Source organism: Meleagris gallopavo, chromosome 1, assembly GCF_000146605.3.
Source record: "Meleagris gallopavo isolate NT-WF06-2002-E0010 breed Aviagen turkey brand Nicholas breeding stock chromosome 1, Turkey_5.1, whole genome shotgun sequence".
Taxonomy (NCBI): Eukaryota; Metazoa; Chordata; class Aves; order Galliformes; family Phasianidae; genus Meleagris; species Meleagris gallopavo.
Window position 1 is genome coordinate 73,345,138 of NC_015011.2, and position 6,581 is coordinate 73,351,718.

Genomic DNA, 6,581 nt, shown 5'->3' on the forward strand with positions numbered 1-6,581 from the left:
AAAAAAACCTTTCTCTTGTAAAACCGCTCTTCAATGTAAGTATATAAGTATATAGAATCAATTGAAAACACTAATGGAAGTACCTACCTAGTATATGCATACAATGTGGCATACTACTCCAGAGGGAGTTGCTAATTCTACAGAACTTGTATTTTTTTAACAGTTTCCCAGTCTCTCCCTTGAATCCTTTATGCATTTTTTGAATATTCATCTGATCATGTTGTTAATCTCCCTGAATGTACCCTTCATCATTTCACTCAGCGTCTATATTTACCATATTTTGAGGAAGCCTTCCCCAAAGCCAGAGAATACTGAATGGCAGGCAGTGTGGAAAGACTTGGGAGAGACTTTAGAGAGATATCCTGGTGTCATGGAACTTTACTCCTGAACACCTGCAAGATCCTAAGAGCCTAAGCAGATATTTGAGACAGGGATGTTGCTGCTCAGGCAGATCTGAGGAGGCACAAAGTATTTGGGGTCTGGCTTATGCTTATCAGGCCTTATTCAATACTGTCCCAGAGAGGAAGAGAGTTTCTGAAACAGAGTAAGAGGGTCTCCAAACTGAAAGGGAGAGTCTCTGAGCCAAAAGGAAGAGTCTGAGCAGAAAGGGAGAGTCTCCAGGAGAGAGTCCAAACAAAGAGGGAAAATCTCCACGTCTAGAAAGAGAGTCTCCTAGTTGAGAAACAGTCTCCAAACCAAAAGAGATTATCTCCGAGCTGAGAGATTCTCCAGGTTCAGAAAGAGAGTATTCTAGACAAGAAACAGAATCTCCAGACTGAGCAAGAGTCTCCAAGCTGAGAAAAAAATTGTCCAGTCTGAGAGAGAGAATCTCCAGTCCAAGAGAGAGAATCTCCAACCCAAGAGAAAAGACCGCTAATCTGAATAAGACACTCCCAAAATGAACAAGACACCTTCCAATCCAAGTGAGACACCCTCCAAACCAAGTGAGACTCCCTTCAATACAAACTCAATAGTCTCCAATCCGAATGAGACACCCTCCAATCTGAATGAGACACCCTCCAAACCAAGCAAGACACCTTCCAATCCAAGCTCGACAGTCTCCAAGCCAAACGAGACACCCTCCAATCCAAATTAGACAGTCTCCAAACTGAACAAGTAAAACTTCAATCTCAATGAGACACCCTCCTAGCTGAACAAGACATCTTCCTAACTAACAAGAAAGACTCTGAGCTGAGCTGGAAAGAGCACTGAAAATAACCAACTTGATCAATCACAAGAGGCACCAGAATTGATGGTAGTTGCCCCTGTAAGAGGATAGAAAATGAAATGAGTATCACCTTATTTAGAATGGAAGAAAGAGGGGAGGAGAAAGTAGAACAAAACACTGTAAAAGAAGAGGAGGAAAGAGGTCCAGAGGAGTGGCTCAGAGATCTAGGAGATCCAGAGAGAGGAACCCCCAGTAGGATCATGGTCACCAATGCCCAGGGGGGCAACAGCAAATCCTGAAAGAGTAGGAGGTGAGGAAGACATCATCACCATTACTACTCAACCTCTGAAAAAGACAGAAATTCGAGGTTTGAGAAAAGACTTTTCACGCCATCCAGATGAACCTATTGTCACCTGGTTACTTCGATGTTGGGACAATAGGGCCAACAGTGTGTTGCTAGATAGTAGAGAAGCTCACCAACTGGGTAGAATTGCTAGAGACTCAGCCATTGACAGAGTGGATGTGAGGATAAGACCTTCACTCTCTGGAAGTGGATGCTGTTAGCTGTAAAGGAAAAATATCCCTTCAAAGATGATGTCCAAGATAAAGAAATGGATTGGTACGGAAAAATGCATCCATTATTTGAGAGAATGTGCCACGGTGGGAATGTTACACAACCGCACATTCATTCCTGACAATCCAAACCAAGAGAATGATACTGAGAGGGTCAGGTGTACAACAAATATGTGGCAAAAATTCACAAGAACTGCACCAGAATAATACACCGGTACATTAGAAGCAATGTATGGCAGAGGGAAAGAAGACCCCTTTTTTTTAAATGAACTGATAATAGACTTCATGACTTTAAGTTATATTTAACCTCTACGAGCTTGTGTTTCAACCATTTCAAAAGTAACTGAAGGACTGGACAGAGTAGAGAATAATCAAGAAGTTATGTCGGACTGTCTACTGTGCCTTATTGTGATGAAACAAATGAAACCTGATGGTGGCATCAGAGACACCTGATGGGGATCAGGATCATCAAAACAGCCTACTGGTGGGGCTGATCAAATTAGTTTCCTTCCATCTCACATACAACATCTCACCTATTAAAAGAAGACGTCCTGCTCAAGTAAGTAACAGTAAGACTGTGTCACATATTGCTTTGTGGCGTTACCTACATGACCATGGAGAAGATATGAAGAAGTGACACTAAAAACCCACTCCTGCACTTCAAGCTCAGGAAAAAGAATCACAAGACAGATGAACACCAAGATGAACTCCTCCAAAAAGGTGATCACTCTGGTTGCTATAGACATGGCAAAAAGCCGTGAGGACCCTGATTCATGACTCATAGGAGAACGATATTCTTCTTCTCACAAGAAGAACAATAGAGGTAACAAAGAGAGGAGCTTTGCCCCCAGCCGGGTGGGAAAGGCCAACAGAGTGTATTGCACTGTGTGGATTTGATGGCCTGGAATATCAAAACCACAGAAATATAAGGCACTGGCAGACACTGGTGCACAATGTACTCTAATGCCATTGAGTCATGAAGGGAAAAAGTCAATTTATATTTCTGGAGTGATTGGGGATTCCCAAGAGTTGACTATGTTGGAGGCAGAAATAAGCCTCACTGGTGAAGACTGGGAACAGCATCCTATTGTGACTGGCCCAGAAACTCCCTAAATACTTGGTATTGATTACTACAGAAGGGAGCATTTTAAGGATCACAAGGGGTATCCATGGGTGCTTTGGAATAGCTGCTGTAGATACAGACGATGTTAATCAGCTATCTGTTTTGCCTGGCCTATCAGAAGATTTGTCTGTTAAGTTGCTATGAGTGAAAGAGCAACAGGTACCAATTGCCACAAAAACGGTACACAGATGGCAGTACCACACTAACAGGGATTCCTTGCTCCCCATTCATAAGTTGATTCATCAGCTTGAGAGTCAGGGAGTAATAAGCAAAACTCATCTCCTAACAGCCCCATATGGCCCGTAGGGAATGGAGGCTGACAGTAGACTACCATGACCTGAATTAAGTCACACCACCATTGAGTGCTGCTGTACTAGACGTGCTAGAACTCCAGTATGAATTGGAGTCAAAAGCCACCAAGTGGTATGCCACCACTGACATTGCTAATGCCTTTTTCTCCATTCCTTCGGCCACAGAATGTAGGCCACAATTGGCTTTTACCTAGAGGGGCATTCAATACACCTGGAATCGTTTGGCCCAGGGGTGAAAACATAGTCCAACCATTTGCCATGGGTTGATCCAAACTGCACTGGGATAAGGTGGTGCTTCCAAACGCTTACAGTACATTGATGACATTATGGTGTGGGGCAATAGAGCAGAGAAAGTTTTCAAGAAAAAAGAGAGAATAATTCAGATCCTTCTGAGAGCTGGTTTCACTATTAAGGGAAACAAAGTGAAAGGATCTACACAGGAAATTCACTTCCTAGGTATAAAGTGGTAAGATGGATATTGTCACATCCCAATGGATCTGATCAATAAAATCACTGCCATGTCTCCGCCCACTAGTAAGAAAGAGAAGCAATCTTTTCTGGGTGTAGTGGGCTTTTGGAGAATGCGTGTTCCAAACTATAGACTCATTGTAAGCCCTCTTTATCAGGCGATGTGGAAGAAGTATAATTTTATGTGGGGACCTGAGCAGCAGCAGGCTTTTGACCAAATTAAACAAGAAGTAGCCCAAGCCATGGCCATTGGGCCAGTACAGAAGGGACAGGATGTAAAGAACATCCTCTACATTGCTGCTGGAGAGAAAGGTCCCACTTGGAATCTCAGGAAAGACCTGGGGCCCACCCCTTGGATTCTGGAGTTGAGTGTACAGGGGGTCTGAAGAGTGCTACGCTCCAACTGAAAAGGAAATCTTAGCCACATATGATGGGGTTCAAGCTGCTTCCAAAGTAATCAGTACTGAAATGCATCTCCTTCTAGCACCTCAACTGCATGTGCTAAACTGGATGTTTAAAAGATGGGTCCCTCCACCCATCATGCTACTGATGCCACTTGAAGTAAGTGGATTGTGTTGATTATGCAACGAGGTCAAATTGGGAACCTCAGTCACTCAGGAATCCTAGAGGTGATCATGGACTGGCCTAAAGGTAAAAAGTTTGAAACACCACCAGCAGAAGAAGTACTGTGTGCTAAAGAAGTATTGTGTGCCCACCATACAATGAACTACCAGAGAATGAAAAGAAATATGCCCCATTTACAAATGGATCATGTCAATTGTGGGGAAGAATCCGAGATAGAAAGCTGCTGTGTGGAGCCCTACACAACAAGTTGCAGAGGCCACTGAAGGAGAAGGAGAATCAAGCTAATTTGCAGAGGAAAACGCTGTCCAACTGGCCTTAGATGTTGCTCAATAGGAATGGCCAGTGCTTTACCTTTATACTGACTCATGGATGGTGGCAAATGCTGTATGGGGGTGGTTACAGCAGTAGGAACAAAACAACTGGCAGTGAAGTGGTAAATATATTTGGGCTGCTGAACTGTGGAAAGACATTGCTGCCCAAATAAGGAGTATGGGCATCAAGGAAAAGATACAACATATTAGAGGGCTAGAGATCAAGAGGTGGACTTAACACCTCTTTTTTATAATTTATAATTTATAATTTATAATTTATAATTGCACAGGTTATTAACGACTGTGAAACATGTGTGGCAATTAAACAAGCCAAGAGGATGAAATCTCTCTGGGGGGAAGGGCCATGGTGAAAGTATAAATATGGAGAGCCGTGACAGGCTAATTGTATCACCTTGCCACAAACCTTTGATGGTAAATGTTATGTGCTTACCATGATGAAGGCAACCACTGGGTAGCTTGAAATATATGCAGTATATCCCATGCTATTACCCAAAACACCATACCTACTCTCTAGAAACAAGTTCTGTTGTTTCTAGGCGACATGGAACTCCAGAAAGAACTGAGTCAAACAATGGGACTCACTATAAAAATTCTCTTGTAAATAGTTGGGCCAAAGATCATGGCATTGAGTGGATTTATCATATCCCCTATCATTCACCAGCTTCTGGTAAAATCAAATGATGCAATGGATTGTTAAAAATTATGTTAAAAGCAATGGGTGGTGGAAATACTTAAGCAGAGGGAGAAGCATTTGGGAGAAGCCACCTGGTTGATCAACACTCAAGGATCTATCAATTGTGATGGCCCTGCCCAATCCAGCTGCCTGCATACTGTAGAGGGAGATAAGGTCCCTGCAGTACATGTAAAGAGCATGTTGGAAAAAGCGGTTTGGGTCTTTCCAGCTTCTGTTTGCTCAGGGACCTGGGTCCACTTGGTGGGTGATGCAGAAAAATGGGGATGTTCAATATGTACCATAAGGGAATTTGATGTTGGGGCATACAATCTGCAATTCCATGTAAATATATGTATATATATGAGTGTGTACATGTGTTTATTGCTTGTTAATTATTGTTTGTTTGTATATATTAAGCATGATGTAGCGATGTGGAATAAGGAGTGGAATGTCATGGTTTTGTGGTTTTTGTTATCGGTATTCTACATCATAATATCATGTAGTGCACTGGGAGTTAAAGAGTTAATGCTCCAGTTCCATGGATCATGGATAGTTCTGGGTACCTCATTCTCAGAAGAGAAGAACTACATATTACAAACTCCAGAGGACTTTGTATTGTTCTGTTTCCATTTTCCATTCAGAGAGAGAAAACTGTTTGCATATCAAGAAACACCCTCTCTTTTCTCTTCTGCTTGGCTCAACTAGGTGTCCCGCCTCAGCAATAGAGTAATGGCTTCAGCTTTTCGGACATTCTCATTTTATTTGATTTAGTAGCTTCAGTTGTATTATGCAAGTGTTATCTTGCATTCCGCTATCTTATTTAGTGAACTAGGTTTTTTTTCTCCTCAGATTGCTGCTGCTGTTATATTTTTAGGCCCATCTCTCTACCCTCTTTCCCCCTTTTCCCTTTCCTGGGGCGTGGGTCCCCCCACCCTGCCAGTCATGGAACTGGGCCAAAGCAGCTTGTAAACCATTGACAGGCATGTATAAAATAGCTCATATAATTTATTTCTGATGATTCCTAATTTGGGGTTACAGGAGCAGCTTTAAATCCTAAGATGTTCAGCAGTAAACAGCAGTGACAAGGTTTAGGATTAGCTTCTTAAACTGACTATGAGATACCTCAGGAACAGTACACATAACACGTGATTCTCCTATTGGTTAACATTATAGAAGAGAAGGTATAAACATAGGCTTGGCTCTGATGCAGGGTCACAGCCAGACTTCTGCTTGCCAGTGTTTATGCTCCCTGCGTGTCCATCTTGCACAGCATGGTGGCCATTACCTATCGAGCACCCAGTGCCAAGAAGGATACACAATTTTCTCCTTCTTACCTCAATGTCCTTCT